The sequence below is a fragment of the Syzygium oleosum genome, unplaced genomic scaffold (genome assembly GCF_021117445.2).
Source record: "Syzygium oleosum isolate NSW1041296 unplaced genomic scaffold, Sole_v2.1 Sole_v2.48, whole genome shotgun sequence".
Lineage (NCBI taxonomy): Eukaryota > Viridiplantae > Streptophyta > Magnoliopsida > Myrtales > Myrtaceae > Syzygium > Syzygium oleosum.
The window spans coordinates 828,316-840,385 of NW_026607532.1; the positions used below are offsets into that span (position 1 = coordinate 828,316).

The window sequence follows — 12,070 nt, forward strand, 5'->3', positions numbered from 1 at the left end:
CGAAGGAAAAACATCTTATTGGGGGGTGGAAATATTTGTTTGCATGTACTGATCTCATCTCTTGTGTCTTCATTTCACCAACCATTGGGATTCGCCGCCACGGGCGATATAACACCAACGGAAAAAAATAAACCATAGCACCCTCTCTCTCTCTCTCTCGATCTCGGCCATGAAAGCCTCTGATCAACCTTGATTGATCTTTGGAGACAAAGAAAACTGTCGCCATCGCTGGAGCCAAAAGAAGTTGGAGATGGTTCTGTGTGGATGACAGACAGGCACGGCACTCACTCTCACTAACTTCTCTCGCACACCAACAACACTTCATGCATGTAATTGCACAGATGGACCTTATATATGTGTCTTCTTCAAGTGAACCTTCATGCAACATGTGCTCATACTTTGGGTCCCGAAGTGTTTCTGCACCAAAAAAGTGTGTGCACGAACACGGGAGAGAGAGAGAGAGGAGACAATGAAGGGAGCTATAGGAGTGAGAAAAGGTGCATGGACTGAGGAAGAGGACCTGTTGCTGAAGAAGTGCGTGGAGAAATATGGTGAAGGAAAATGGCACCAAGTCCCTCACAGAGCAGGTATAATATTGATCCCAGAGAGAGAGAGAGAGAGAGAGAGAGAGAGAGAGAGAGAGAGAGAGAGAGAGAGAGAGAGAGAGAGAGAGAGAGAGAGAGAGAGAGAGAGAGATTTTTGCTGTTACAATAAGAGTATATATGGTTTGAGTTTGCAGGGTTGAACAGGTGCAGGAAAAGTTGCAGGTTGAGGTGGTTGAACTATCTGAAGCCCAACATCAAGAGAGGGACATTCCAAGAGGACGAAGTTGACATGATCATGTCGCGACCTAACCGCAGCTAATGGATTATTAAGACGAAGCCTAACTCGGGCCCTCCCAAGCCTTACCAATTCGCGACTTAGGGTTAAAGTTTTTAACGTGTAAATATTTTCATGCTTGGAATCGCCACTAATCTATTTGCAGTAGGTCGATTATAAACCTAAATAAAACATAGGGAAATATATTTTATTTTTACGAATCAGAGATTCTAAGTTCGGGGACTTGATTACGCTAGATCTAGTCTAACGCCCTTTCTGTACATTTTCTTTTCAAAAAAATGTTTAAGCAAGCAGTCTGGATCCATTTTATTATATAGATACTAACATGCAGGGGTGACCATATGGGTGTGCAATCCACCAATTTAACACCCAATAAGGAAAACGATAAATAAATTGCTAGATTAGGAGAATAGCGTACCTTAAAGCAACGAAAGCATCTGCATTATTAGCTAGAAAATCATACATAAAGTCCTAATATGATTTCTAATTAACAAAGCAATCCACTCAATGTATTTTTTTTGGGTTTTCTCATGATTAAATGAAACTAGCCTAAGTGCCATGACGTGCAAAGTATGACATGCGATTAATTAAACCTAATATGCAAACTATATGACATGCAATTAAATGACCTAACTCTAATGCCAGGCAAATGAAGTATTTTTGGTATTTTTCATTTAAATTCGGAATAAAGAAAATGCCTAAGTTAACATGCGATCTACCCTAAAAAAGCAATTTTATTTATTCTAGAACAACTTCTCTTTTTGGTATTTTTTAATTAAAATTCGAAATTATAAATTACTCAAATTAACATGCAATATATCCTAGTCTATCCTAAAGTAACTCATTTTTTTGGGATTTTCATGGAAATTCGAAATCTTAAAATACCCTAAATAATCTATTAGGATTAGAATAACACCTAATTTAAACTAGGAGATAAATTATTTTAAGTCCCAATTTAAACTAAATAATCATCCTATCTTCTAGATACATTTAGGATTCCTTAAACATGCAAAATTTCTAATTTAAATCCTATCTAACACATTTTTGGATTTTCTTTTTAAAAGGAAAATAAATTACACGAAAGATAACAATCACGCATCAACCAATTCGCACAATCTGCAAAATTATTCTTATCTTATTCGAATTAGGAAAGGGAATCGAACTAACGGTCATATCTATAAGGTTATAAATATCGACGGAAAATCAATTGTTTGAATTTGGAAAGATAAGATTCATTATCATATCCAAATAGTTATGGATAAAATAATGATATTTCCGTACCACCTCATATCGTACCTTAGAGTTAAGGTCAAATAATCGTCCAAATACGTTGCTAAATTAGGCAGAACTCCTAATTTGGGGTATCTTACGATATTGCGGATATCACAACATTATCCTAAGATATCTAGCTATCCACCAAAATATTCACGAAATATCTAAATTATCCGAAAACTAGGAAATTAAATATTTAAAAGAAATATTCAGATAATCTTACCTAGTTGGCGGATAATTCCCAAATTCAAATTCGCGGCGGATCGGAATTGCGGCGAGTGGACCGGCGGCGGGTGACCGACGACGGGCAATCGATTGCGAGCAGTCGGCCGACGCGACGGTGGTGGGATGATAAACGACCCGGCTGGACATCTTGGTGCAACAAGGATGATTCAACGTCGTCCCGAAATCACAGCTTGGCCACGCAGTCACCGTGGAGAAAAGGCTCGCTGGATGGTGCTTCGTTGGACAGCATAGCGATAGAGCAAAGCTCGCTGGACGTTGGTGAAGTGTAGGGGCGCAAGGAGCTGCTACAACATCTTCAAGGAAAATCCACCGAGTGATCCCGAAGTGGATTCCTTTGAGAATCTCCCAAAATCTAATGATGGTGAACTTTCTTCCGAAGTAATCCAGTGAGGTCTTCTCCGTGGGCCCTTGACTTAGCGATTGACGAAGAACTATGGAGAACCGGTGCAAGTACAGATCGTCGTCGAAGATTGTGCCTTGGCTTGACAGTCGTGGGATCTCGGGCCAGAGACGACTCGTCGTGGTCGCTTGGTGCAGCAGCGGTGGAACAGGAATAGAAACAGTTCGTCGACAAGAAGGAAGAATCGACAAGGCTGGAGCTCTATAGCTACTACGTCGTTGGAAGGACCGCAGCGGGGCTGGTCGTGGTTGGTGCGACGGACGTCGGGAAGCAGTGGTGGGATGGTGGCATCGCGGAACAGCAGCAGCAGCGGTCTGAGCGGTGCAGTCGCAAGGCAACGCAACTGCGAGGCGGGCGCGTGCGCGACCGACTCTCTCTCTTACTCTTGCTCTCGCTTGCATGTGTCTCTTGTGCTCTCAAGAATTGTGTTCTAGGAATTATGAGAGCCCCTTTTGATTATGAGGCATAACGACATATTTATATAGCTTACCTAGGTTAATTGGTTGGGCTTTCCTAATCCTAGTGGGCTTTGGCTTAGGCTTCATCCTCTAATTTTAATTTTCAATTGATTGTATTAAGCTCAAATTAAGACAACCAAGGCCTTTCTAAACTTGTGATTTTCGATCCCCTATCCCCGGAGTGAGCCAAGCCTCGCTCGATGCTCGATCTCAATTTACGCGATGGGTTTTCAGCTTACTCACCACCGTCGGTCCGATGTGGAATGCAATTGACCTATGTGAACCTAAACTACATGTTATGCAGTCTTAATATTTTTGTTTAGGGGTTAAAATTTGATCCCTAATTTTCTATGCAAATTAACATTAAATTGTCGGTCGAAATTTAGATGTCAACAGATCATAAGGCTTCATAAGCTTCTGGGTAATCGGTGGGTGATGCTCTCCAAATGTTTGTGTTACTTGTCGCATATCAAATATATCATCATGTCAACATGCCAACACTACTAAATCATATATCTCTTCGACCATTTCTTTCAAGGCTCCGAAAATGAGTTTCGCTGAAGGGATCCTCATAAAGGATAGAAAAGACTAGGTTCAGAAAATGTGAACGACTTGACGAGTGCATAAATATGAAGACGTAATGAAACTTGTACGAACAACCTTAACTTGGGCCACTTGCCAAAATACGAAGAAATGAGTTTTGGGAGTGTAAGAATGTCAACCGTTATGATTTAACTGTTTTTGAAAAATCGAAATCAATGCCCTTATTCAGTAAACTTCAACATCAAGAAAACATTGTGCTCTCTATATTGAACATTGTCTACGGAAAATTCAACGAGCTTGTGTGTGGAAAAAGTTCTTTTACATGAATTTGACTTGCTTGTCGCTTGGCTATCATTAGCTTGTCAATGGTTTTGGAAGGGGAATATTGTTCAAAAGTCCTAAACTTATTGCACTTTTGCCAATTTAGTCATAAACTTTTAAATTTTATCAATTGAGTCCTAAACATTTTCAAGTTTTGCTAATTGAGTCCATCCGGCCAATTTTGGCTGAAAATCGCTAACTTGGACACCGACCGTTCTACATGGCACGGCAAGCGCTGATGTGGATAATTTTTAATAATATTTTAATATTTTTTCGAATTTTATATTAATTTCTTTCTTTTCTTCTCTTTTCTCTTCTTTTCTTTTTTTCTATTCTTTTTTCCTTTTTTCCTCCGCCGGCCACCGCGGGGCCTCGTTGATGACCAGCGAAGGTCGCCATGCCGGCCTCGGGTGAGGGATACCTGGGCTTGGGCTAGCAAGGGCAGTCCTCGCCCACTCAAGCAAGGGTGGCCCAAGCTGACCTCGGGCTCACCTAGGCGAGCCTGGGATGCCTTCGCTTGGGCGGGCGAGGGCAACCATCGTCCTCGATATGGCGAGGGTTACCGTCACCTGCCCAGGCGAAGGCGGCCCTTGCCAGCTTAGGCGAGGGCGACCCTCGCCTAAGGCCGGCAACGACGACCTCCGCCAGCCATTGACGAGGCCTAGCAGTGGCCAACGGAGGAAAAAAGGGAAAAGAAAAAGGAAAGAAAATAAGAAAATAAGAGAAAAAGGAAAAAAAGAAAAAAGAAATGAAGGAAAGGAAAAGAGAAGAAAAGTAAAAATTAATAAAAAAAAATTGAAAAAATATCAGTAAAATTTGTTCACTTCAATAATTTCCAGCCAAAATTAGCCAGATGAACTCAATTGGCAAAATTGAAAGGTTTAGAATAGAATTGGTAAAAGTACAATAAATTTAGAACATTTTGGATATATTTTTCGTTGTGGAAGCACCTACGCACTAGTCGCTTAAAACCTATGAAGTCCAGATGTATACCAAAATAATTTCATTGTATTTGAATTTGTCACGGCACAAAATATAAGTATTTGAGGTAATACAGAATAAGTAAACCTCAAACCACAAAATGCCAATTATCTTATATGAAGACGATTCAACTCTGCAAAATGATAAAGCAAAATGGGAATATTTGTTAGATGAATGAGTGCTGGATTAGTTTATATGTATCTCGTTTCGATTAACCAAACCTCATCAGAAATCTAGCAAATGAAAGAGTTCATACGTAATATGAGCTAATATGTGTCTAATTTAGCGAGCAACAAGAATTCTAACTCTGTGTATTTTTTTTCAAGAAATGAACTTGTGCCAAATACCTAGGGCAAAGAAACTGAAAATGGAAAAAAAAAAATCTTGATGGCAAGGGACAGAGAACCTCATCTTGATTTGGAAAATGAAAAAGACTTTCTCAAAATGAAAGTACCAATATTTAGTGGTCCGAAATCTTGTCAACCACACAACCTAGGTCGGTAAAAATGCTTCTCGGAATTATGTCGGATTACTTAAATATATAATAATAATGAAGCAAGATTTGCTTTTATACGATGAACTTTTTGGTGAAAACTCCACTTCGTACAGCTTTTTTTTTAATCTCGAAACACCTTGAGTTTAGGAGGGAGAAATAACCTTATGACTTGTGCGCCTCCAAACCTACCTTCTGTTCCTGGACATGGAAGAAAATCCTTGATATGCGCGCTTCTGCCCAAACTATGTTCCGGTGGAATATTGGAAATGGGCGATCTGTCTCTTTCTGGTTTGACTGCTGGCACAATAGGGGGCCGCTCTACCCTCTCTTTAGCGATGTCGAGATCTACCAGTCGCGCATTCCTCGGGAGACTACAGTACGGTCCTTCTATGAAGGCTCCTGGCAACCATCTAATACCCTGGCCACTATTATGAGTTGGAGGGATGCCACTCCGATCTTTATGGACAGTACGATGGATAACTTCGTCTAGACTCCTCATCCATCTAAATCCTTCTCTGTTAATCGTGCTTGGAATCATATCCGAAGGAGATGGCATCCAACCCCTTGGCATTCCTTCATCTGGGACCGACACATAGCTCCCCGTCATGCCTTTCTTCTATGGCTAATATCTCTTAACCGGCTACCTACCCAGGTATTCCTGTTACATAATCACAGGATTGACGATGCCTTGTGCGCTTTTTGTGGTTCTACACTAGACTCAATCAACCACCTTTTCTTTGAATGTGCCTCCACCAGTAGATTGGCTTCTCTTTGGGCGACAAAATGTAATCTACCCTGGCGCAACCGTCCCTGGCAAGATCATATTATGTGGGCGATGCAAGTATGCGGAGGATCCTCGTTTGCTCACCGCATCTCTAGATTTTCCTTTGGGGCTTTATGTCACATTATTTGGACCGAAAGGAACAATGCGATCTTCAGGAATAAGAGCGTCTTTATCCCTGGCATGCGTAAGCATCTTTTCAAAGTCGTCAAGGACAAGGCCATCTCTATGGGGAGAGTTGAGGACACATATAGGAACCGCATTCTACAGAGGAAGTGGGACCTACCTCCTTCTATCTTTGGGTAGTGCTGCTCCCAGCTGTTCCGGTGCCCTCTCCAGCGGGTCTCCGGAGTTTTGACGTCGCCCTTCCAACCTGCGGCTGGATTGGTTGTCTTTGTTTTTTTATTTCTATTTTACATGTTCTTAGCCGTCCTCCGGCTTGTTGTATAGTTCCTGCTGGACCCTCTTGACCTTGTATGGACATTACTATGTCCTAATATGGTCATGAGCTGGTTTGGGCTTAGGTTGTACTTGGTGTTGTGAAAAGTTATACATATTCTTACCTTACCAAAAAAAAAAATAACCTTATGACGATAGTTTCTATATACAAGTCACTTTTTTCATATTCGTGTAATTAATATAATTTCACCGAAATGTGGACATGATAGCTGCATGGTGACGACATGAAATCTAAGCGGACCCCATGTCGACATCATGTAGTACACGGATATATGGGGAGCCGTCGTTTTATCATTAACTTCTCGATTAGTTTGGTGATCATCGATTAAATATACCCATTTAAGAAATATTAAGTTCTCTATGATATTAGATGTTACAAGTACTTTCAGATTAATCATCACAATCAATAAGACAGAATGAAGAGGAAACTCAGACTGAAAATGAGATTGATCGTATTACCTATTGCTTAACCCCGGAATGCGTGCTGTACATATTGAGAAAAAAGAATGTTACAACAACTACAATCTGAGCCACTTTGTTTCAAGGTCTTGTGTGTTGCCATTAGTGAATTTTCCTTGACAACGATTTTTTTCTTGTGGCAAACGTATATACTTTTAATAGGTTTCGTAATGTAAAGACATAAAGAATAGATGAGTAACTTGCTTCAAAGGTGAGAGAGGGTCTAGTGGTACTTGTTCGAATGTATGTGTCGCACTTTGGGGGGATGATCTATGGACTTCTAGCACTTTAGCGAGAAATTATGGTGATATGGCTCGCCCAGCTCGGACCAATGGGTCGTGAGTGAGGCAGAATGAAGACCTTTTTCGCAGTCTTAAGTTTGAACGTTATGTAGCGAGGTGTGGAATCTATTGTTAATGCTTGGAGGGAATGGCCGTATTGGTTATGCGCATAAGATACTTAGAAATTTTAGAAGTAAAGTTGTAGATTCTGAGGTAACCCAAACGGAAAAGCACAAAGCCAAAGTGATTGGATGTTTTGTATTCAATTGAGAAATGCATACAGAATAAAAAGGAAATTTTAATGTCGTAAAGTTCTACACAAATGAATCAATCTCAAATTAGAAATACACAATCAGTTACCTATGTATAAAGAGCACTGAAATTACAAGCCAAGGGACGTGCATGTCCTCTTCTTAACCAATATCAGCATGGACGGTGTCACTTAACTCTTTACTGATGTTACTATGATTTGCTAACTGAGTTGATCGGCGATATTGGAATCGAAATAAGCCCATGCCTGCACGGATAACTGAGACAAGCAAGACACAAGTGGGCACGTAGAACTATCAAATCATACTAAAATTTAAGACTCGAGTGGGCATGCAGAATTCTGACCAAAAACAAAAAAAGTGGGCAAGCAGAATTAATTATCAATCAAAATTCACGTCTATATTAACTGAAAATAAGTGTTCCATTTTGCTTTTGATGGTAACCAATGTTGAACTAATGAGTCATTCTTCCTATTTCTCGTATTCTAAATAATAATTTGTCCAAGTTCATGCCGTTGGTCACTGATTACGGGGAGACTTCCGGGAAGAACCATGAATGACGTGAAGAACTATTGGAATGCCCATTTGGTTAAAAAGGTCGTCCATCACAAGCCGAAGGAAGACAAGCCGCCCAGGAAATTCACCACCAAAGTGAACGTCATAAGATCTCAACCTTGGACCTTCTCAAAGAGCTCGGCGTGGTTTAAGGGAAAAGCCACGCGGGAGGTTTCAAGGACTCCACCAGGTGAAAACCCTGGACAACCATCTCCAATGTTGTCTCGTCAGGACAAGGAGGGTGCGTGATGGGAAAATCTGTTCACCGACAGCGGCCCCGACGAAGGACTCATCACCTCAAGAAGCGGCCCAAAAGGACAGCTGGACGCAAATCTGTGGCCTCGGGAACTTGCTATGGAAGAGGGACAAAATGTTTGGAACGAGCTCTCTTTCGATGCGGACATTTGGGAACTTCTTGCCGCGAACCCTCAAGCCGTTATCTAGCTATGGCTTTGCTCAATCGTCTATCTAGCTATTCCTAGCGGGCCAAAGACAAGTCGTTTATGTCCCATAGTGTGCTAAAACTAGGCCAATTAATTAAACTAGTTATTGATGCGTTTGACTATAGGAAAAGCTTGTTATAGAAGAAGCGACCCCTTGTTAGAAATAATGTCTGTAAAGGAGTAGTCACATTCATCTATAAATTAGTCATATAATGTGAATATAAGTTCTTGATGGAAATTGTTGGAATTAACTTGAGAACAAATGGTCATTGGAATGTGGTGAATAATCTCTACATGAATTTGATATGCTTCAAATGGAGACGTAAAAGAAACCTCCACACGTAAAGCAGTTGATAATGGGTTCCCATAATCTGGGCCCAATTATAGAGAAGTTAATGGCCCAAACTAGGCCACGACAAATATAGAACAATTTACAAAACCCATCAATGGAATGCTTGATAAGCTCATCGATGATGACGGTCATAATAGTGCAATCCACAAAGACATTCCCTCGATCACAAGCTTCCAACAGACATAGTTTAAGTGGAGTACAAGACACGTCGTCCATATCAATTGACTCGAAACAGGAAAGGATATTGAAGACTGAGTCAAGGAGGGTCTATTGACCAAAGGAAAACCGTAGCTGAAGGTGGGAGCAGTCACAAATCCCTGGAATAAAGTATCAAGAGACAGTTAGAGATTCTTGCAGTAGAAAATTAGGATGCATAACAGAGCGGCTCATAAAAGATATTGGAAGAATATTTGAATAGCTCTTAGCACATTCCACGCAGACAATGCAGTACGAGCAAGAATCAAGAGACATCAGAAATGACAAAGCTTGTTGGATCTTGAAGAAGATCATTCACATTAGATTTTGCTTAAGCTTGAATCTCAAATTCGGAGTGGATTAGGTTTTTAATTCCGGTGCTTGTCTTCAAGACCAAAAGCTTTCCAACCATGTCTTGTAGACTTTTTACTTTATCTGTGGACTTCATTAATTTCCATTGAGAAGTTCATGCTCAATATCAATCATCGAGCAAGCACGGCATTGGCGAATATAAGCCATCCATTCTGGTTCGATAAAAGTTCCTTGTAACTCCCTTATTTACTTTCAAATTATTTCCAGCGCATTTTTTTAGTAATTCGAATTTCATAGAGTACTTGACACTTCAAGGGATATTAGAATCCATCTGCTTTTTATTTGGAGTCAACTTTGGTACTTTAATTAGCGAGATAAGCGCATTCAAAGTCCTAAAACTTGTCACGAAAGTGCAATTGAGTCCCAAAACTTTCATAATGTGCAATTAAGTCCTAAAACTTGTTAGGAAAGTGCAATTGAGTCCTAAAACTTTCAAAAAGTGCAAATAAGTCCTAAAATTTGTCACGAAAGTGTAAATAAGTCCTAAAACTTGTCAAATTGGTTCAATCAAGTCCTTCCATTGATTGTACTTTTTGAAAGTTTTAGGACTTGATTGCACTTTGGTGATAAGTTTTAGGACTTGATTGCACATTCGTGATAAGTTTTAGAACTTGATTGCACTTTTTAAAAGTTTTAGGACTTAATTGCACTTTCGTGACGAGTTTTAGGACTTAATCGCATTTTTTGAAAGTTTTAGGACTCAATTGCACTTTCTTGACAAGTTTTAGGACTTCTAGTGCACTTATCTTTTAATTAGCTGTCAATCATCCTCAATTAGGCTTTAATCATTGAAACCATAAAGTTTCTGGCAATCACAACTTGACAAAAACACAAGTAACAAGGCCTAGGGCTACTATTTGTCGCAATCTTCTTCAAGGTGAACCACCAAAAGAAAAGCTAATGGATTACTGAGCTAAAGACTTAGGGTGAATTTGGTTCAATTTTGCAAATGGGCATTGGGAGAATGAAAATACATTTAACTTAAAGCTTCTTAGGGAAATGCAAATTGCGTTTGGTAAAAAATCCTTTGTGAAGCTACTTTGGCCCAAGTAGTGTTTGACAAATCTTATTTTGCAAAGGGCATTGGGATTTTTTTTATTAAAAAAAAAAAGCTTACCCTTCATCGGAGCCGGTGATGGGCTACGGCCATCGGCGAGCCAGATCTGGCGCCAGCGACCGTCGCCCGAGGTCCGGTGACCCTTGGTGAGGGTCGCGCGACCCCAGGCAACCTCAAGTGATCGTCGCCGGGGTTGGGCGACCTCGCCGGCCCCTCACCGGCCTCTCGCTGGCGCTTCGCCGTCCCAATCTGGCCTCGAGTGACTCTAGCCGGCCGGCCGCCCTCAGTCCAAAGAAGATGAACAGTCACGAGGGGCAAAATTGGAATATTAAAGAATTAGTGAGAGTAGTTTGGAAAGAAAAAAATTAGTTTCAGCATTCCCAATGCTAGCTTTCGGCCAACAGCCCATTGGAAATGCTCGCCAAACTCCTCAGCATTTCCCCAAGGGGCTTTCGAGGCCGAAAGTCCCTTGGGAATGTTGAACCAAACACATCCTTAGCGCGAACTCTGCCAAGCCCATACCAATCATAACTTTGGGGTTTTGATTTAATCAATTTAATATGCAACTTAATTCGTTTTGGAGTCGCCACTAATCTATTACGGGTTGATTAGAAACTCAAGTTACTTTTGCAAATCAGAAATATCATGAATACGGGGACTTAATTACACTAGATGAATCTAACACCCCTTTAGTACATTTTCTCTTATTTCAGGTTTTGTAGGCAGTGTTGCATAATTTTAATTATAAGCCACTAACATGCGATGAATGATCATGCGGGTGTGCAATCAATAATGTCACACTCAATAAATCAAAGTAATAAATAAATTCCTAGAAATAGGGCAAACCTTAATGCATTAAACAAAGCATAACTTCTGTATGATTAATTTCCAAAATATCTGCAAGATGTTAATTAAATTATGCATGTCCTAAACATGACATGTGATTTAATTCTAGGTTATGTCTATGTGATGCTTATCTAACCAATGATATATGACATGGATTATCTAAATCCAATATATATGTAAACTAATTATAATGTCGAGCAAAAGAATTAATCTAATATGGCATGCGATCTAATTTATATGAGTTTAAGCATGTAATCCCTAAATGACATGCCAATGATGACATTGCTATCACTACAAAAAAACAAGAGTTTTCCAACGAATTTTCCAAAGAAAAATTCGGCAAAATTCGTTGGAAAACGAATTTCCAACGAAATTTGCGACGAAAAAAAATTCGTTGGTAATTCGTCGTCGCAAATTTTTCTGACAAAAAATTTAAATTTTCGT

The 12,070-nt window shown here is 40.1% G+C and overlaps 1 pseudogene; it reads left to right on the top strand.

Moving 5' to 3' along the window:
* The first annotated feature begins 368 nt into the window (after positions 1–368).
* On the top strand, positions 369–9,083 carry LOC115681450 (transcription factor MYB1-like; annotated as a pseudogene).
* The last annotated feature ends 2,987 nt before the right edge of the window (positions 9,084–12,070 follow it).